Raw genomic sequence first — 21,846 nt, 5'->3', positions numbered from 1 at the left:
CAGCACTGTATCACTCTGTTAAATGGGTAGAGTTGGAGAAATACCAAGTGCCATCCATACTTCCTGGTGGTTCTGTGGAGATTTAATGAAGCTCCACATACCCACTTTATGCAGTCGTTGACATTCACTCAATTACTTAGCAACTTGTTGAACCGTGTGTAAAGAGTTCCAATAAGTTTCTTCCAAGCTTTATCACATCCCTAGCTATGCAAATTAGTGCAAGCTGACTTCACTCCCTGAATGAAAAGTTAAAGACAGGCTAATGATTGATGGGTGTACTTGGTCAGCCTTTTAATTTATTCAACTTCAGGCCTATCTAGACGTGAAGTGATTTTGGCCATTTATTAATGGCGGCACTTTCAAAGATGTAGCTATTTGATTTAAACCAATCAAACAAACAAAAACAACAAAAAACAACTCCAAAAGAGATTATTTTCCTTTTTATAATTCTCAGTCCGAGCATTGAGACCTTCAGATAAAATGTGGCTTGTGGTCTGGGAAGGGCAAAAGGCTCTATACAGTTAAACATGGTTTAAATGCATTTGTGAAGCATAACTAATGGGTGCGAAGGTACAGTAACTGGAACCAATTGTAGAGCAACATGCTCTAGATACCGAATCCTTCAGGTTTCCTCTCCAGTATGCTGACAAGTAATAGCATGCATGTTGTGCTATTCCACAGGCAGAGGAAATTCCTTTAAATTCTTGGCAGATATGCATGCTTGTTTCACTCACAAGATTTAAGAGCTTATATGTAGAATTATTGTTTGTTCTTAATTAAGAAAATATGCAATTTAATTTGTTAATGTACTTTACATCACTAGGCATTGCAAAACACACCATTTGCGTACATAAGTGTTAGACTATTGTACATGATAGTGAAAAACAGAATTGGACTATATAGTGTACTTCCACCTTTAGAGATGCATTGAAATTTACTGATAACAAAATAATGAAGGAATAGACTCTGTGATACTTCTCCTTCCTAAAAGAAACCAGTATCAAATAAGCTTCACGGTTATACACTGGTGAAGAGAAATTGGAGAGTTTTCAATAAACTAAGAACAATTTCACTCTTTGTTTGACTTCTGTCAATTATGGATACTGGCTTCTTTACACTAAACTACATGAACAACACAGCAGTATGTTATGAAAACAAAATTGCTTCATTATCTCAGTATTTGCTGAAGCAGAATCGAAATGTAACAGCTTAATTTTTAGCAAAAACTTTCAACATTTAATGTAATATCGAAAAATACAGTAAATACTCGCACAGATTTGCTATGAATTTGGTATTTATCTGGTTTGGGGAAGGCATTTCAGTACTGAAAAATATCCTCAGTAGTTGTGCTGGTATTGCTTTGCTAAAGTGCATATTGTTTTTTTTCCAAATTAAACAGAAGTGTATTTTTTTTTCCTGATTAAATTCAGTGAAATCTTTTACTAATTCATCCGTACTACCCAGACTGAAAAACCAGCTGCCAACAGCCAGCGACTTCCATCTGAACTCACTGATGATACTTGCCGAAGTTTTTTATTATATCATATAGCTTGAAGGGAACGCCAGTGCAGTTGCACCAAATGAACAATTAATGGTTTCTTTCCAAGTCTGAAATTTGAAATCCATCTATTGTTTCCAAGAAATGAGAATAAATATGCACTGAATTATTTGTGCTATGGGGTAAAAGAAGAGATCTAGGGCAAACTTTGTATTTAATCTGAGCAAAGACTTGGTTTATAACCTGAAAATGCTGCTGCTGCTTTGCAAAGTTTTCTGTACTTGCAGCATCAGTAGCTGAACTTCCCTTCCTGTTTTTCTCTCCTAAGCTTCATTGTTTTAAATGTAGGTACAGCAGAATGTGGTCTGAGGAAAACTAAGCCCCATGAAAACAGTACACTTGAGCACGTTACTACTCTTACCATCCCATCTTGCACACTCATACCCTTCTCTAGGATGTCTCATGTTGCTGCTAATCACAGCATTTCATGCCAAGTGCTGTAATGCTGCTGTGAATGAGTGGCTCAGTGGGACAGAAAAGATATTAGGGACTTAGCAGTCTTCTGATTGTCTAGTCTGTAACTGTTTTGAGCAAACAATTGTGCTTAGAAGACATGCTTGGTCTTTGCTGTCACTGCTCTTTGAAAGCATTGAAAAAAAAAATCCAATATCCTATAGAGACAATTACACATAGTTAAAGCACGAGGCTTTGAAAGCATTGTGTGTGTACTGCAGTAAAGGTAACTTGTTTACTATAAGCATTATTATTGGATATACAGCAAAGAGCCATGATGCTTAAACATGCATGAAGTTGTTTTTTCAAATGACTTCTGAAGAAAAGTTGGAAACCTGTTTTGCACACTTAGTGTGAGTATTCAATTTAAAAATATCATTATATTTAGACTGCTTGTGATCTGATCCGGAATATAGAGTTTAAGCCTCAGAGTGTTCCATCTTCAAAGAGGCTCAGGATCCAAAATTTTCACATTCTACCTCTGAGACAAGCTTTTACTATTCTCAGACTTGCAAAGGTTTAAACAACTCTCTCCATTCTTCTTTCATGTATACTTCTCTCTGATGGTAAAGAAGAACTGATAGGCTTCTTAAAAGGCAGCATGTGGAGGATGGTGTATATTTATTTTTTCCAAGCTGAAGAAGCTCACTCTTAATCTGTTCCTTTTGCTGAGGCTTTTGGTCATCTTGACACCATCTTCTGCCCCTCCTTGCAGTTCTTATATGTCATTTCTAAGAGCTCTATTCAGCACTGAAAATGCAGATGCTGCATTGACTTAATGCCATAATGTACCATTTATGACTTTCCTAATAATTCTGAGCTTTGCTTTGTTCTTTTCTTTGACTGCTCCTGAATAATGAACTGAGATTTCTGTGCAATTGGGTGTTGCTATCCTGCAGCTCTTTCCTAAACAGTAACTGTCAGTTCAGAAGCTGATTTTGTACACTTATGATGGGACTGTTTCTTCTTGTTTCACTTTATAAGGAGTATTACCTGCAATTTTCTTGCCCAGTTATTGGTATCCTTCCCCCATTCATTCATTTCTCAATGTGTAATTAGATTTGCAGGCTATTGGCTGTACTAATCAGCCTCCCACAGAAATGTATGTTGATTACAGCTTGCCCTCTTTAGATAAAAGCTGTGCACCAGTAGATAAAGAGTTTTCCTCCGGGTCAGGCTGACAAGTGAAGATGAGCTGTTTCCTTCTCATCAGTATTGGATGTGATTGACTACTTAGGAGCATCTGTGTAGTTTCAGGCCTGCACTAAGGTAGAGTCTTGTGTGTGGGTTTTTTGTGTTTTGTTTTTTTTTTGTGCCTTCTATTTTTCTTGCTCACCTTCTGCAACACAACATCATTTCTGCACATTGTGTTTGTGAGGAATATGAGCTAAGTTTAGCGAAGGCAGAATAGGGGATTTAGCCTACCCATCTGGGCCTTGTGCTTGAATACAGCTTGCTGAGGATTTGAGCTCTGGAGAAGAATTTAATTTTTAAGTTTCACGATCCTTAATGGTTTGCTATCAACTCCCCAATTCCCAGCTCATTCTGTCATCTTGTGCCTTCTGCTTCTTGCGTTCTCTAAAATACTGGTGTTGCTACAACTTGGATGAATTGGTCTGTGGAGCACTGTTGCTAGTTTGGCCCAGATCTGTTACAGGTTGATTTGATCCATTAAGCTCAAAGATCACCATATAATCCTGATAGCTATTTGTGTGGTGTTGCTGTGCACAGAATGGTTTATGCTTTCCATTTAAAGCCTGTAGTAAGGGGGATTTGTGTAACATTTTGTTTTCCCCCACCCCCTTGTAAATATTAGTGTTACATTGAGGCAAACCTCAAAGGTATAAACGCTGCTCATTAGAGGGGCTGATTCTATGCCAGCAGATGTGGAATGGGAGAGACTTCTCTGTACTGTCTCTTGGTGATGGAGAAAAGGACTCACCATGAGGGAGTTGAGGTCTGACTTAAGAACACGTAGCATTGTGAGAATCTGCTGGGGATGAGGATATTTTAAATTACAGTTCTGTACTCAGAACAACTCAAATGAAAATGCTGTAATTAGTGTCTTACGAGAACGTGTTCTGGCAATGAAGCTTCCTTGGTTTATAGAAGCACATGTTATACAGGCAAACTTTTACTGGCGTAAGTTGCTTTGGTGATAAGAGGACTTGCTGGTGTCATTAATTGTTCCTAGATCAAAGCGGGCCCAAGAAGAAACTGCGGTTAATCTTACTGAGAGCAAAATAACTGTTAACTGTCATGTGGAAAATAATACACAAAAGTTTCTAGAAAGTGGGAGGAATGCACTGAAAAAGCAACATACAGGGCTGATTCTTGCAAGGGGTAGAGCTCCTGGGGTGCTTGCTTTTTGATCTGTTCTGTGCTTTTCTTCTTCAGTGGATGTATTTTGGCATCTTCAAACCCTATCCTTGGCTGCATGAAGAGCAAGGAGCCACACTTCCCTCTAGAGGCCTTCACCAACTTGCTGGGGCATACAGCCCAGCCAGTAATACTCATTCCAGATGCCAAATGCACAGTAAAAAAACAGACATGCATCACCTGGCATGTCACCTATTCTTCTGATGCACAAATCACCTAAGAGCTGTAATTCCTGACATCCTTGCCTCAACTCATGAAGAACTACTTAATTTGCAGCAGGAGGCAGTAGGATGATTTTCATTCCTCCTTTGGATTTGCTCTTAAGCTTTCTTATTTCCTACATTAGCCTACAGCTGTTTCCTTTTGCCTGCAAGCTGCTAAGGAAGAGGCAGAGGTAGAGCTGGAGAAAGTTCTTGCAGTAAGCGACTTTTCTGCAGCTTGCTCCCTGACTCAAGAACAGCCTTCTTCCCTAAGGACCCTTCCAGCTGCTGGCTCCTGCTTGGCCTAGCACTAGTGACTCATGGAATTCTCTATTGAGTCACAATTGCAGCTGGAGAACCATGGGCAGCCATCATGCCCAGTACTTGTTACAGACTTTACAACAGAGGAACTAGGAGGAGACATCAGACTGAGATGCGGTTTGCTGAGGAAAAAGTATGAAATGATGATGTAAGGTGGTTTTTGCTGTTCTGATAACCGCACTGACAACTGTGAGCTTTTCCAGAGAGGCTTGAAGGTCTCTTAAGATCTCCACGTTCATTTTAGACCAGAGGTTCACCTCTGTGTTAGACAAAAGCCTTTTGCATGCAGCTGGGCTGTGGGAAAATGTTGGGAATTTAGAAAGCGTCAGAGGGTTTACCTCAGTGACAGCAATGCAAAACACTGCTGACAGAATGCTGCTGAGAGAAAAAGAAACAAGTGTTTATGAACTCTAATATCTCTGGGGGTTTTGTTTTTGAGTATTTTATGTATCTTGGTGACAAGCCAGTGAAAGTTTCCGTGCTTACCATGCAGTCTTACTTGGCTGCAGCACGTTTTCTAGAAAAGAAATGGTTTGAATTAGTGTGAAGGTGCAGATGTGGTTAATGGCATTAAGAGAGGAAAAAAAAAGAAGCAAGTTGTCGTTGGCAGTTGTGTTATATGCAAGCAAATATCTCAATAGCAAGCGTGTGAAAAGTAAGGAGAAATGAAATTAATGTTAACAATGAGCTGGGCCTTTGGAACTGAAAATAAGGAAGTGTTGTGGGAATGCTTCATTGCTTTTGGAGAAGTGATGAAGCTGTTGCTTTGTGCGAGCTGCCTGTCTATGGTGCCTTGACACCTAGGCCTTAGGGCAGGCTTGTGAATGGGCACAGCACCATCTCAGCAGGTAGACTGAGTGTGAGCTCCTGTCGATGCACGATGCATGAGTTAGGGATAAGATCAGGGTTGCTGATAGGGAAATGTAATTGGGCTTTTTAGTCTGGAGCTGCTGAGGCTCAGACTGAAGGAGGCAGTGCACTTCAGTTTTAGAAGGTAGCAGCAGGATGGAGTGATCAGCCAGGGAAGAATCTGCCCCATGGAAACTGAGTGGGGAAGAGAATGAAAAGTGGACAAGTCAGCATTGATTTAAAAATATTGAATGCTGACTACAAAGGAGAGTTAGTTTTTTACTCTGTCACCTGCAGGTTACCATTTTGAGGGTTACTTTTGTGTGATTTTTCTTTCCTGCAATCAATAGGACTAAAAATGTGTTTAAAGTTCTTTTAAATGCCAGAAGTGAGCAGTAGTGCGGAATGCACATATGAGTGGGCAGGGGATTTGCATGAGGCAAGGAAAAGCAGTTTGACAGACAGCATTTCAAAAGATGATGTGTGCATGTGCATCTCCTATTAATTGCAGTGGGAAATACAAATTTATATCAAGAGACTACACGCCTACAAATTTAAAACAAACGTCTGATGCTATAATGCATACGAGGAGTCTGATTCATTATATCAGGAAAAGAGCAGCTAGACAAAATTGTGGAAGATTAAACAAATGCGTTATGTAAGCTGGTGAATAATCAACAGCATAAAGTTTGTTTATGTGCCTGTAGCTCTGGTTGGTACCCAAATATTATGCAAATTTATCTCCTAACACTGTGCCTGGAATAATAATGTATTTTTATTTCAGTGTTTTGCTGCTTTATATACAGCTTTTGCAGTTCGTGCTACCACACAATGGTTCTTCTGATTGCAGCATGCACTATAATTTGAGCCTTGATTAAAAAATAGGCTTTCTAATGGATCTTTAATGGAGTTTGTCTTTAATGAGGAGAGTAGAAGAGATAGCTGATATTGAATACATGAAGGTCTGATCCTTACTTATGCTGAGCAATTTTACACTCCTTCAGCATTGTAGGGGTTCCTTAGAGCATGGCAAACCTTTCTAGCCACACTAAGGTGTACATGTACTATCAGAGTAGGGAGAGAGGCTTGGGTATATAAGAGTCTCAAACTTCTTTGTTTTCAGGCTTATTTAACATGGAAAGGTTGAAGCAGTATCACTTTGGCATTAGTAGTGTATGAGAGGAACATAACAAAATGAGAGACCGGTTTTGCCTCCTAGGGGATCTGTTCAGGATTGCACAGATACATGGAAGGGCGCTCTGAAGAACAGATAAATTCTTGAGCTCATGAGGAAGTGATTTTGTTGTTGTTGTAATTAAAAGTTTCAGTAAAATACAACATTGCTTTTTTTTTTTTTTTTTTTTTAATGCCATCAGCTTCCCTTGCCAAATTGCATTTTGAGATCAATTTTTAAAGCATCTGTTTACTTAAAATATATATTTCATGTTGTAGAAGAAAGCTACAGAGCAAAATGTTAATCAGCTGTTGCTTGTTGATCCAGCATGTGGTAGCCCAGACATGGGGCCATACTGTGAGGCACTCCTCTGCTCGCCCCTGCACCTCCTGCCTGGCTGTTCAGATGTTGTGGACAGATTTCCCAGCAGTTTCTTGCTTTGAGGTGCTGTCTGGTCTAAGTCAAAGCATCACTCACTGCTCAGAGCAGCGCTAGTGAAGGTGAGAATCTATCTCTTTTTTCTTATATAGGACTTCAACACAGACACAGACACACACACACAAAGCTGAAAATATTCTATAACAAGGAATAACACTGTCAATTTTCCAGCCCTGGAAAATTGATCCCAGCTCTTGTTTCTTTCTGCATTTTCTTCTCATGTTTCTTGCCTTAAAGACACCTATCATTGGAATGCTTTTGCAGCTGAGCTAAATACATCAGTTCAAGAATACAGTAGTGCATAAGCACTGCTGTCACTTTTTGTGCCTTAGGTCTGTAGCAAGCAAGCCAAAAGATTAAAATTGCAGATGCAAAGTATGCATGCACTTCCTAAGCAGGAATATCCTAAGGCTGTTTCAGGGTAAGCACGTCCTATCTGTCTTTGTTTTACCCCAGACTTGGTGTACTTTGGTGGCATTTAAGGATGCATGTTTTCACAGTTACTTCAAAAATCTGAGTTTATGATTATTATATATCATTGATTTGATAGTATGTATGCTTACCCATATAGAAAAATATTTCAAAGCATGTTTCCCTTGTTAATCCTTCCTGTATTGGGACATACCTAGCTTTAGGATAGCTTTGAGTCTGCTTCCTGTGTTCTTTGGACAGCTCTCATGCAATGAACAATCCTGAGTTTTTTCTAGTGCCAAGTCCTGTGCTCTCACTCACTGTTCCTTATTGTTTTTGTCTGTCTTTTAGTTGTCATGTTGTGAACAAGCCAGCCTACCACCTTATCCCTTTTCTTTCCTGCTGAACAATAGTGGGTGTTTTTGCGTGACGTCTCATAACGTGCGGAGTTCTTCGGGGACTATATTCTTTGTATCTGCTTTGAGCAGCAGTGCCTGGATACAATTAACACAGTTATTTTCCTCTGTACCATAGACATCCTTAGAAGATGAAGAGTGAATAGGTTTATTTATTGATGTCATTACAACCCTCCTATTTATGCAAAAAAACAAACAAAAGTTCAGATTCATCTGCAGTTTTCTTTGTTTGCATCTGGACACTTTTCCCCAGATCTGCTTGTTTAAACACAGAAAAGTTATCTATCTGAACACATCCTCTTTCATAACTGAGACCTTCAGTAATGTGCAAACATCCCTGCCTAAATTCAAGACCTATGCTTCAGGCAGCAGACCTAACCTGGGCAAACGAGTGATACCTAACAAAGTATCTCTATGACTGGAAGGCCATTCTGATCTCTGTGACAAGGTTTGAACATAATCTAAAAGGTTGAGTAGCAACTTAGCATACCTTAAGTATCACAAATGTTTGCTTTGTTATAATTTGAGCCATCAGTAAAGAAAAATAGTAAAGAAGTAATGTGCTCAGCTGGTGAAAACTAGTTTACCAGCTTTTTAGCATTGTCTCCTAAAGGACCTGGCTTTTACATTTGCCTCCACACTCCTATACTGTATAGGGTATGTGTGGTTACACTGCAACTTTAAGTAGGTTAATGGAGACCATGTTAAACATTAATGAGCTGAGCCTGTGAGAAACCTAGGCAAATAATCCTGTGTGGCTGCACTGAATCCTACTGATACTATAAAAGGGTTAATGCACAGAAAGCCTCAGGATTTGATTTTGCCATTTTTATGTCATCTTGAGCCAAACCTCTTAATCTGAGGGATGTGATCTTGCGGACATGAGATGGATAACGAGGAGTCATTCCACAGAATTTTTTTTTCACTAAAAACTTTTTATCTTGATTTTACCATCATGACTGTGTGCCCTTTTAAAAATGTTTTCCCTTGGTTGTAAGTCTTGAAAAATATTTATGGGTACATATTTGCATGTATGTATATATATAGATAGATAGATATATAAAAGGAGAACACAGGAAGAGTGGTGAAGCACGTGGAGTTTCATTTGGTATTCTTCTCTTTATTGCTCTGCTTTTTCCCTCTATCTCGCGCCCCATTTTACAGAGCTGCTTTCACATTTCATCTGTGATGTGAGCGCACCTGGTGAAATGAGGTCCCTGGTATTTCATCCAGTTTGTTAATGATCTGGAAGTGCTGTATACTTCCTCTGTAAGGAAGAATTTTATATACATATTCATCTATGTTAATGTTAAATGTGGTTTTAAATCACCTCAGCCTGGGATTATGTTCTATGGAATCTTACTTGCAAAGACAATCTTATATACATCCTTCAAACAACCTTGACAGCAGTGCTAAGTGGTTTTGCAAGTTCTGAAATTAATTTTACCATACGCGTGGTTTAAGTTTGCTTTCTCTTTGCTATTAATGACTGACTCCTAGAGGTAGAATATTTACAGGAGAATTAGTAAATGCATTTATTGTGAAAATGTAGACAAATGAATTTATAAATCAGTAACAATGTATTAACAGATACAGATGCAGCCACATAATGGGGATGGACTTTGTTAGTGGGATTTAAGTGCCCCCATCTTATCGTATAAACCTCTGAATGAGAAAAAGAAAGTCTGAGGCTTGTTAGATTATTTCTGTTGTGATAGATGATTCTTTTATGAAGATTCCCTTTTGTACTCCTATTGGATGAGTGATTCTCTACATGGTGGCCTTAAATAGAAACTAGAAGAGTGGCATTGGAAAAATCGTTAGAGCAAATAGTGAACTTCACTCTTCTGGCATCACATTGGTTTTGCCTTGGAGAACATCTGGAGCAGTTTGTGGGCATTACTTTAAGCCTCTAGCAGCCATGAAAGCTTTCCCAAACAAGACCCAATAGGTTAAATCTGGGAAATAGGCAGTCTCACTGGTTTTGTGCCACTGCTATTGACGCTGTGCTTTGTGTGATGATACCCTGCTTAACAGATTACAAAAAGCCACCAGGAGCATTCCATGCAGTTTGTGAACTTCTCAGAGGTGTTTGGTAGCTCTCCTTTGTATGGCTGAGAACTTCTGCTATGTGGTCAGCCAGACCCTTGGCTGCCTCTCCTTCCCTACTGGTTAGTTAGCAGAGCATCTTAGCGTCTAGGAAGGTGTTTGCCAGAGATAGTATTCAATTTCTTTGGCAGCAACACTTCCACCTTTTCTTTCTTTCTCCAAAGGGTATTTCTTTTTTGCTGCTTCAAATCCTTAAATAACATCTCTGTGCATGTTGAAATCTCAGTAATTGCACTCAGATTTATCCAGATTTTTTTTCCCCCTCTTCTACTGTTGTATTCAAAGTTGATTATATTTTAAAGGTAGCAAAAATAAGGACGTTCCCTCCACCTGCACAACTGTTTTATTTATTTATTTATTTATTTTTTAGTGACAGAATATTTCCAAGCTATTAGGAGCTAATTAGAGCTAGGTAGGCTTTGGTCAGACCAAGTGACATGGTGGAAGAAAAGGGAATTCAAAAAAAAGAAAAAAAAAGGAAAAGAAAACCAATGCAAATAAATTGGCTTGAACTTTCTTGAGAGCTTTATTCTTGTTGCCTGTAGGATGGAAGGTTATTCTTAACTCATGCATGAAAGGCAAGATTTAATAGAAGTGGGGGTCTAGAATCTCCACATTGCAATTGTGATGAATGCACAAGTAGATTTACTGTCATAACTGTATGAGACTCCCTTAGGGAAACGGCAGTGGCAGTGAAGTTGGGAAGGATGTATTCATAAGCCTTCAATATGAAGGAAGTGACTAAGAGCATAATGAAAGGCAGGTGAACACAGAAAAGGCAAGATGGCAGTAAACTTGAAGAGCATCCTAATGTACAAGACATTAAAGCAGTTGTATTTCTGTGGCTTCAAAAAAAAAAAAAAAAAAAAAAAAGAAAAGTTTTATTTTTATTTCATACAAGAGAAGCCAACCTTTTATAAAGGAAAATCTTGCCCTGTACAAGGCAGCTAAATTTTATATTACGTGGTCAGTAGACTGGATTAGTCTTCAGTATGTTATATGGAACATCACATTGCTTCAGATGCTTATATCAGCCCAAATAATTTAAGGGATGCCTAGGTAAAAAAACCTGGCACATAGGCAGCACGCTATACTCATCAATTGTACACCACCCAGCATGAGTAGATGCTGCTTATTCCAAGGCAGCCTTACCACACAGTGCAGATGGCAGAAGAATAGCAAGCAGCCAGCCATCATTTGGCATCCCAACCCCAGCATGTATCAGAGGAGCGAACAAGGCCAGTTGCTAGTGCGCCCTTACTGCCTCCCTGATGCCAGGGGCTAATGCTTGCCAAACCATTGAGAACAGAAGCAGCACGGAGCTCATCCCTCTTCCTTTTCCTGCCTGTGGAGATGGCACAAATAGGCCATCAGGTTCATCCTGCAATGTAAGGACTCCTGTAGTTCTGCAGGTATTTCAGAGAAACTCAACTTTGCAACAGTGCTACCTAAGTCTGGAAATCAAAGATGAGAAGAGCATCGATAGAATTTGTTCTCTGAGGTTGGAGTGGACAGCAGAATGGGGTTTTTTGACCACTCAAAATTCCTTGGAAAAACAGACCAAGTAGGCACCAGTCAGCAAATAAGTACAATAAATATTTATGATCTAGTAAATAAGGACTTCCCAGTTCACTAGCAGACCAGAAAAAAAAAACAAAAAAAAACCCCACAGGTTTCTTACGAGTGATCCACAGAGAAAATGCAAATTAATTGTTGTCATGGTTTTGTGCTGTCAATATTCTACATCATGACATCATGTGCGGTATGAACTGTTTTGGTGGTATAAGAAAGTGTAACAGAGGGTATGTGGAAGTGTAACAGAGGGTATGTGGAAGTGTAACAGAGGGTATGTGGAAGTGTAACAGAGGGTATGTGGAAGTGTAACAAAGGGTATGTGGAAGTGTAACAGAGGGTATGTGGAAGTGTAACAGAGGGTATGTGGAAGTGTAACAGAGGGTATGTGGAAGTGTAATAGAGGGTATGTGGAAGTGTAACAGAGGGTATGCGGAAGTGTGGAAGGTTCATGCTCCAGATCTGTGGAATGGCAGCATCCCGAGTACTCAGCCCTTGGAGGAAACTACATATCCCAGGGGACAACGCGGCCAGAGATGAATCACCAGAGGAGGAGGACACACATATAATCTCGCTCCCAGGCTGGAACGTCCCTTTTTTCGCCCTGTCTTTCGCTTTGGAGCGCTCCATCCCTGCCGTCTCGCTCTATCAGCAACGTTCCAGCCTGTCGCCTAGAGATTGCAGTAGGCCCCCGGTTCTCCGGGACTCTTTTTCTCTCTTTCTTTTTTCTCTGCCTTGTTTGATATAGTAGTTGTAGTTATATTGTATCATATTGTGTCTCGTATTTAGTAAAATAATTTCTTTCCTTAGATTGCTGCCGTTGTTTTGTTCATTTCTCCCCTTCTAGGGGCAGCAGCCTCTATCACGGATAAATCTAGATAACCCGATTACATTATCTGTATCTATATAACCTTCCACCCCTTATTCTACATTATTACATCATGGTTACACAGATACATGGAATTACTGACTGCACTCCCCCAGCATCAATTTGCCCTGTGGTACACACTGAACATCCCCATCCTTCTGCATCACCCACCAGGTGCACCCAGGTCCCTGGGCAAAAACAGTTCCACGGACAGGTTTGCCATTTCCAGAGGCTGGAAGGACCCAAACAGCTTTTCCCAACATACTCTTCACATGCACAACAGGGACTTTATCTCCTTCTATGGTGTGTAGGGGACTAGATCGGCTAGGACCATCGCGATTGACAGATCCTCTAGTATTGACCAACCAAGTGGCTTCTGCCAGGTGCTTCTCCCAGTGCTTAAATGTTCCACCACCCATTGCTTTCAACATCGTTTTTAATAACCCATTATATCGTTCAATTTTACCAGAGGCTGGTGCATGGTAGGGAATATGATAAATCCATTCAATGCCGTGCTCTTTAGCCCAAGTATTTATAAGTGAATTTTTGAAATGTGTCCCATTATCAGATTCAATTCTTTCTGGGGTGCCATGCCGCCACAGGACTTGTTTCTCAAGACCCAATATGGTGTTTCGAGCGGTGGCATGGGGTACTGGATATGTTTCAAGCCACCCAGTGGTTGCCTCTACCATGGTAAGCACATAGCATTTACCACTGCGAGATCGTGGCAAGGTGATATAATCAACCTGCCACGCCTCCCCATATTTATACTTCTGCCATCGCCCTTCCTCCCAGAGAGGTTTCATCCTCTTGGCTTGTTTGATTATAGCACACGTTTCACAATCATGAATAATTTGCGCAATAGTGTCCATAGTTAAGTCCACCCCTCGGTCTCTGGCTCACTTATATGTTGCGTCTCTTCCTTGATGGCCCGAGGTCTCATGGGCCCATCGAGCTAGAAATAGTTCGCCCTTATTCTGCCAGTCCAAGTCAATTTGAGCCACCTCAATTCTGGCTGCTTGATCTACTTGGTGGTTATTTTGTTGTTCCTCTGTTGCTCGACTCTTGGGCACGTGGGCATCTACATGACGCACCTTTAGGGCCATATTCTTTGTTCGGGCAGCGATGTCCTTCCATAGTTCAGCGGCCCAAACAGGTTTACCCTTCCGCTGCCAGTTGTTTCGTTCCCATTGCTGCAGCCATCCCCATAAGGCATTGGCCACCATCCATGAGTCAGTATAGAGGTAAAGCACTGGCCATCTCTCCCGCTCAGCAATGTCTAGGGCCAGCTGGACAGCCTTTACCTCTGCGAATTGGCTCGATTCTCCTCTTCCTTCTGTGGCCTCTGCAACTTGTCGTGTAGGGCTCCACACAGCAGCCTTCCATCTGCGATGTTTCCCAACAAGGCGGCACGATCCATCAGTGAACAGGGCAAAATTCTTTTCGTTTTCCGGAAGTTCATTGTATGGTGGGGCCTCTTTGGCGCGTGACACCTCTTCTGCTGGTGATGTTCCAAACCTTTTACCTTCAGGCCAGTCCATGATCACCTCTAAAATTCCTGGACGATTGAGGTTCCCCATTCTTGCTCGATGTGTAATCAAGGTAATCCACTTGCTCCAGGTGACATCGGTAGCATGATGGGTGGAAGGAACCTCCCCTTTGAACATCCAGTTCAGCACTGGCAGTCGAGGTGCCAGGAGGAGTTGTGTTTCAGTTCCAACTACTTCGGAAGCAGCCCGAACCCCCTCATATGCGGCTAAGATCTCCTTCTCAGTTGGAGTGTAGCACTCTTCAGACCCCTTATATGCTCGACTCCAAAATCCCAGGGGTCGGCCTCGGGTCTCTCCTGAGGCTCTTTGCCACAAACTCCAAGTGGGACCTTTCTCTCCAGAATAGTATTATACAGAGCACGGTATGCGTAAGCCAAACCCCAAATAATGTTTACCTCCTTAGATTTCTGACCCAAGTACTCACTTAATTTCTCAGGGGCCCTCAGGTGTTCAATAGTGAAATCCCACGACACTGCGGGTCCCCACGCTTCTAAGATCTTTCCTAAACCTTTCCATATTCCCTGCCAGTCAGCATTCTCTGGTTTTGGAGGAGACTTCTGCATAGAACGAATGTATAGGAATACATATACATTCACTGATATTGATAACATGAACATGAGTATGAGACCAAGAAGCTGTTGAAAAGCGTACGACAATCTGAGAGTACAGCCTGTACACTGGATTGAACATCGTGGTGTCTGTTAAATTAGCTATTCCATCTGGAATGTATGTGCCGACAATTAAATTATACCACACTGCATATAAGTACCAGGCAGGTGTCTCCATCACAGTTCTTATTAGGTTATATAGATACAGAATTCCGCAAAAAGAAAGCACGTATGGACAATATGTTGAGAGGATCATGATTGCTTTCAATCCCCTAAACAGAGCGACTGGAATGAAGAGTGGGTTCATAGCTGATAGTAGCTAGCAGGCCCTGTGAAAGTCAGAGCTAACTAGCTGTGCTCTGAGAGAGCAAGAAATCTCTTTGTTTTCTTTACAAAAGCAAGATAGTAATGCTCAGAGTGAGCAGCTAGCTCAGACTGTTGACAGTTCGTCTGGAATTTCAAGGTCACGCTCTCAGTGAGCAGCTATGAAAAAATAACACTCCTGTAACAAAGCTTTTAGAGAGCAAAAAGAGAGTTGTTCTGGAAGCTAAAAAAGCAGCAGATCTAATCGAATCAGATTGCCCGCATTCTCCACCAAGATAATGTAATCGGGTTATCTAGATTTATCCGTGATAGAGGCTGCTGCCCCTAGAAGGGGAGAAATGAACAAAAACAACGGCAGCAATCTAAGGAAAGAAATTATTTTACTAAATACGAGACACAATATGATACAATATAACTACAACTACTATATCAAACAAGGCAGAGAAAAAAGAAAGAGAGAAAAAGAGTCCCGGAGAACCGGGGGCCTACTGCAATCTCTAGGCGACAGGCTGGAACGTTGCTGATAGAGCGAGACGGCAGGGATGGAGCGCTCCAAAGCGAAAGACAGGGCGAAAAAAGGGACGTTCCAGCCTGGGAGCGAGATTATATGTGTGTCCTCCTCCTCTGGTGATTCATCTCTGGCCGCGTTGTCCCCTGGGATATGTAGTTTCCTCCAAGGGCTGAGTACTCGGGATGCTGCCATTCCACAGATCTGGAGCATGAACCTTCCACACTTCCGCATACCCTCTGTTACACTTCCACATACCCTCTATTACACTTCCACATACCCTCTGTTACACTTCCACATACCCTCTGTTACACTTCCACATACCCTCTGTTACACTTCCACATACCCTTTGTTACACTTCCACATACCCTCTGTTACACTTCCACATACCCTCTGTTACACTTCCACATACCCTCTGTTACACTTCCACATACCCTCTGTTACACTTTCTTATACCACCAAAACAGTTCATACCGCACATGATGTCATGATGTAGAATATTGACAGCACAAAACCATGACAATTGTAGATATTGCAAGCAGAGAAAAAGTGTTGCATAGCAACTTGGAGAGCTTATTAATTACCTGAAAGAGAAACCTACATGAATTTAGAGAAGTTAATGGAGTTTGAGAATGATGCAAACTTGCTTCAGAATCCCCTTTGGTCCATGCTGGTCTATACTTGGGAAGTTTGCAGTCTGCTCTAGAGACTAGTGTCTGTACATATTCTCTAGGCTTTGGTTACCAAACTGCTCAGCTAATGAATGCTTTTGACCTCTTAAATCTGAGACAAAAGGTGTGGAAGGCACTGTATTCTCATGCAAGGCTTCATTCACCCATCCTTACTCAGCTGCATCTCTGGGCAGTCTGTGCCAGGGCCTCACCACCCTCTGAGTGAAGAATTTTCTCCTAACTTCCAATCTGAATTGCTCTCTTTTAGTTTAAAATTGTTGCCCCGTGTTCTGTCACTGCACATCATAGTAAAGAGCCCCTCTCTGTCTTTCTCATACACCCTTAATCTGGATTCTGTAGTAAGTTGTCCCTGTAGCCTTCTTCAGATTCTACAGTAGCCTTAAAAACAAGCTGCACTTTATGATTGCAAAGTTTGTTTCATGCCTCTGAGCTGATAGTTTAAGACTCTTCAGAATTCAGACAAGAATAACTCAGCATATATTTGAGCTGTGTTTTTAAGATTACCACTATAAGCAGAAAAGCATGTAGTAGGGCTTTAGTTTGTGCTTGGTAGTTGTTTTTCTCTAATAACAGCTAAAATTCTACACTGTTTTGCATACTTGAGCTTTGCATGATGATATAATTGGCAAATGCTGGACTAGGATGAAAGATGTTAGCCTGATCTTCTGATAATAATACACGATCTATGGTCTTTCTAATCATTTACAGAACCATTTCCATCTCTCTTAAGAAATGTCATACCAGTTAAGTCCTCACTGTTGTGAATGGGTGGTGTTTCAAAAAAGCCTTTTTGAAGGCATGTGTTTGTGACAGAATGGGACTGCTGCATCTAGTTTTATTCTATTCCTATTAAGAAACATATGGCTCTTATTGCAGGAAAAATGTCAGGAGAAGAAGGAATGTAGTTGGAGGAAAGACAGAAGTAAGGACATTGAAAAGTGAAGGAAATAATATGCTTAGAAGGCAAAACAAAAGGTAGCCAGACTGAAATTGTCTAAACTTGAGTATGCAGTGAAATCTCACTTTCTCTTCATCTTGCCACATAATGAAAAAAAGCATAGGTGTATTAAGAAGGGAAGACCAGGAGAGTACAAATCCTTTTTTCAGTTGAGTCTGTGCCATCCATAACTGTTGAGAGTTGGTAATGTATGTTACAAAATTTAATAAGAACTAGCCCCATTTCCACCACTGGCAGTAAACTGGGACATAGTATGTCAGATGTTTTGAAGTCTGACTACCTTTTTTGAGGATGCTCATAGGATACCAATCTATACACAAGAATTAGCTGGGTGAACAATTGCAGTCAGAGAAGGACTAGGGCAGGAAGGGACCTTAAAGATCATATTGTTCCAATGCTCCTGCTCTGGGCAGGGTTCTCACCTACATCAGCTTGGTCCATTTGAATCTTATTCTCTTTGGTAAATGGCTTGTGATTATTGTGCTGAAAGTTGTTCTTGTTTACTTGTGAAATTAAATACTTTCTTCTAACTTTTCCTAAGCCAAGGCTCAGAAACAAGTGTCCTCAAACCTCAGCTTGTTCACCTTATTGCTTAGATTTTACATTTTGTGTGAAAAGCATCCTCATCTCACCTGTAAAAGGACAACCTGCACTTGTACTGACCAGAGAAGGCTGAGAGCTCCCTGCAAGTGACACTCCTCTCTTAGAATCACCAAATGTTCCAATTTGTAAGGGACCCACAGGAACCACTGAATCCAACCTCTGCCCCATGCAGGTCTACCCAAAAACCAAACCCTAGGACTGAGAGCATTGTCCAAATGCTCCTTGAACTTCAGCAGCTCAGTGCTGTGACCACCGTCTTAGGGATCCCGTGCCATGCCCACAACCCTCTGGTGAAGAACCTTTTCTTAATCGCACCCCTCAGGTCTCCCCTGATGCAGCTCTGTACTGTTCCTTTAGGTCCTTTTGCTGTTACCAGAGAGCTGAGCTCAGCACTTCCCCTCTGCTCCTTGTGAGGAGCAGTAGGCCACCATGAAGCCCCCCTCACCCTCCTCTGCTCTGGGCTGAACAAACCAAGGGACCTCAGCCACTGCTCTTACCGTTTTCCCTTCCAGATCCTTCACCGTCTTTGTAGCCCCACTTTGGATGTTTTGTAATGGTTTTGTGCCAGGATATAGTTGGCCTCTTTGCCCTTTCCAGAATATAGAAGTAATTATCCATTCAATTTTTTTTCCTTTGTATGGAGGAAAGCCAGGTAGGAGCATTTCTTTTAAGCTTGAACGACAGCGTTTTAAAGAGCACCTAACTTTTTAATGGGATTTCAGTATCTAATTCCCTTAGGTGTCTTTCACTGTTCCACCCAAATACGTCTCTTACTCATGGTAAATGAAGTTTCAAAATCTACTAATCTTTCAGTTACAGAAGGTGGATTTCCTGGCATTATAGATTATATTTAGACATTTGCCAGTATGACTGTTCCTGTCTCTTTTTTTTCTTTGAATTTTCTGACCTTTATTACACTTTACCTGAGAGTCCCTACTGCTCCAAAACAGAAAAGCAAAGTCCTCAAGTGATTACCAAGGCATGAGTGATTCATTGCTCTCTTCCACTTTACATCTACACAAATAATAAATAACAGCCAAGTGATTACAATCATAGGAAAGTAAGAGCATTTTAGCTAAGAGAAATATATAATGCCAGGAAAGACTTTTCTTTGACAAGATGAAGTGCATTATTAATTTCAATTTTCAAACCTCTTTATTTTAATGATTATGTGGTCCATTGAGGATAGCTCACCTAGAAATCCTATACAGAAATAGATTGCTGTCCCTTATTTGGCTTGTTAAAATGCTGATGTTTGCATTTTTAAGTATTCCTGATTTATATAGAGAGTACAGACTCCATACTGCTATAGAATTATTGATACTGAAAGTAAACAAGCAATTACAGAGGGGGAAAAAACATGTTCAGAATCAAATATAATTAAATAGTTGAAGAATTGACTCTACAGTCTTCTTCACAGTACTTGAAATAAAAGCCTGTGTTCACTTAACTCTTTCTTCTGCAGTACAGAATGTAGTGAGCTACAGTTAGTCAGAGCCTCCCTTTCTTTCATAGCAGGATGGTCACCACGAATGAATAGAACACCTTGCTCTCGTAAGCCCACAGGTTAAGTGAGATAGATTTAAGTGTGCTACCAAAGCTGAGATATAAGTATGCCCTGGGAAAGCAGGGCACCTACAAAACTCAGCTAAGGCAGTAGTGAATTATGGTAGTGACTGCGTATCTGCTGTGAAGCTAGATTCACTAGTTTGTGAGTCTGAAACTTTTCCTCACTGGCATTTCCTAATGCTTCCCTAATGCTGCTACTTGAGCAAGCTAGTTTCCATATAGGTTTGATGCAGGAAGAGAAGACCTTATACCATCCTTCAAGTACATCAAGGGGAGGGGGGCCTACAAGAAAGGTGGAGTGGTACTTCATCAGGGAGTGTACTGATAAGACAAAGGTAGTTTAGATAGGAGGAAGAAATTCTCAGAGGGTGTTGAGGCCATGGCACAGGCTACCCAGAGAAGCTGTGGATGCCCCCATCCCTGGAGGTGTTCAGGGCCAGGATGGAAGGGGCCCTAGGCAGCCTGAGCTGGTAGGTAGCATCCACCCCATGGCAGGGGTTTGGAACTAGATAATCTTTAAGGTCTGTTCTGACCCAAACCATTCTATGACAGAGGTTGACTGTGCAGGTGGCCTTGCCGAGAGCATTTTCATTAGTTTGGGGTGAAAATTTTTCTTTTAGATAGAGAATCAGAGCTTTAGAATGGTTAAAGCAGAAAGCAAGCTTTGGAGATGAAATGGTTTATTTTTCTATGGTCTAATATATAAGAGAATTGGAGGATGATGGTTATAAGCTATGGCAGTTTTGTCTTGCAGCTGCTTGATTTTGCAAGTTTTATGTTCTTTTGAGTATTTTTGTGGTGTTTGTTAAATTGTTTGATACGGTGCTGAGTAAAAAGGACAGTAACAGTATAAGATTTCACATTCTAAGTATTACAACCAGAGAAAGCACACATTAAATGAAGATTATAATAATCTTAAGCTTTTTAGATGTAATGAAAACCTGTCTGGGGCATCCTTAATGGATGCCATTACAGCAACCATAACACGAGCACAGTCTCAAGTATAAATTTCCTGCTGAATGTTTACTAGAACTCTGTTGGTCTATCTTTTGTGTTTTCTTGCCTATTTGTCTTTCTTTTTAATAATATCTCAGGAACTTGGAAATATGTTTTGTTATTGAAGTGGATTTTTCTCTTCAACTTTATGTATATGCATTTATTAGTTGTTACTGTATTTCTTGAAAAGCTACTGACTTTATTTTGGTTTGGTGGTTTTGGGTTTTTTTGTGGCAGAGGAAGGAGTTACTATTAATGTGTTTGGGGTGATGTAAGGAAATATAGCATAAATATTTACAAGCAATAGGCCAGCTTTGGGAACTTAAGTAAGAGTAGGCATGGACCCTTCTTTAACGAAATTACATATATACTATATACTACTATATATATCCTACATATATGTAGGAAAAAAAAGTTCCATTTTTATCCAAAATATTTTTAAAATGAGCTTCTTGGAAAAGTATCTTTTGTCCGGTCAGGAAGACTCTACCCTCTTTTATTATGTTTCTCCTGTAGGACATTGCTCTATGTTTACAGTACTGTCACTTATCTCTGATCTAGTCACTGTCACATAGATCCCTTGTATTTGTTTGTCTGGGAAAGAGTGAATTTCCATCCTTCCTCCTGGTACTTGAGGAGAACAATTTAAGGAAAGAAAACAAAACAACTTTAAGCATAATTTTAGGTAAAAGGTATCTTTTAAAAAATATGTGTCTTTGAGAAGAGTAAGGCGTATTTTTTTCAGTCACCTGATTAGAACCATCAAATCCATATTGTTGAAATAATGAGAATTTCTTATAAGATTGATTTTAAAACTTTGAAACTTCTGTCGAGGGTTTGAAATTCCCAGCATGGTTCAAGGGATGGCATATAATACCTGAGTTCAGCTGTCCTGTGAATCTGAAGTTCATGACCGCAGCCGTGGGTTCACATTGTTTATTATATTTTTCTAAGCAAATGGGCCACATCCTGCAGTGCTGTATGTCGATATGATTACATTGGATTTGGTGAAGCTCAGAAGGGAAACTGCATCATCTGTTAAGTATGAAGTTTTGCAGTAAAGGACTTCTCATCTGATATTACCCTGTAACACAAAGAGGTGCCTTCAGGGACTGCCTTGGAAGAAAAGAGCCTTCAATCTCTGTGATTGTGTTGGCTAAGAAAATGATGTTACATGATTGTCTTATTTGAGAAATGAACAGGAATAATTTGTTTTTCAAATAAAATGCAGATTTCTAGTTGTTTTGATTTCTCACACTAACTGACATTCTTCCTGTGCTGTTCCTCTTT

This window comes from Excalfactoria chinensis, chromosome 4, assembly GCF_039878825.1.
Source record: "Excalfactoria chinensis isolate bCotChi1 chromosome 4, bCotChi1.hap2, whole genome shotgun sequence".
Taxonomy (NCBI): domain Eukaryota; kingdom Metazoa; phylum Chordata; class Aves; order Galliformes; family Phasianidae; genus Excalfactoria; species Excalfactoria chinensis.
The sequence above is the reverse complement of the archived record's forward strand: the minus strand, read 5'-3'. Positions refer to the sequence as shown.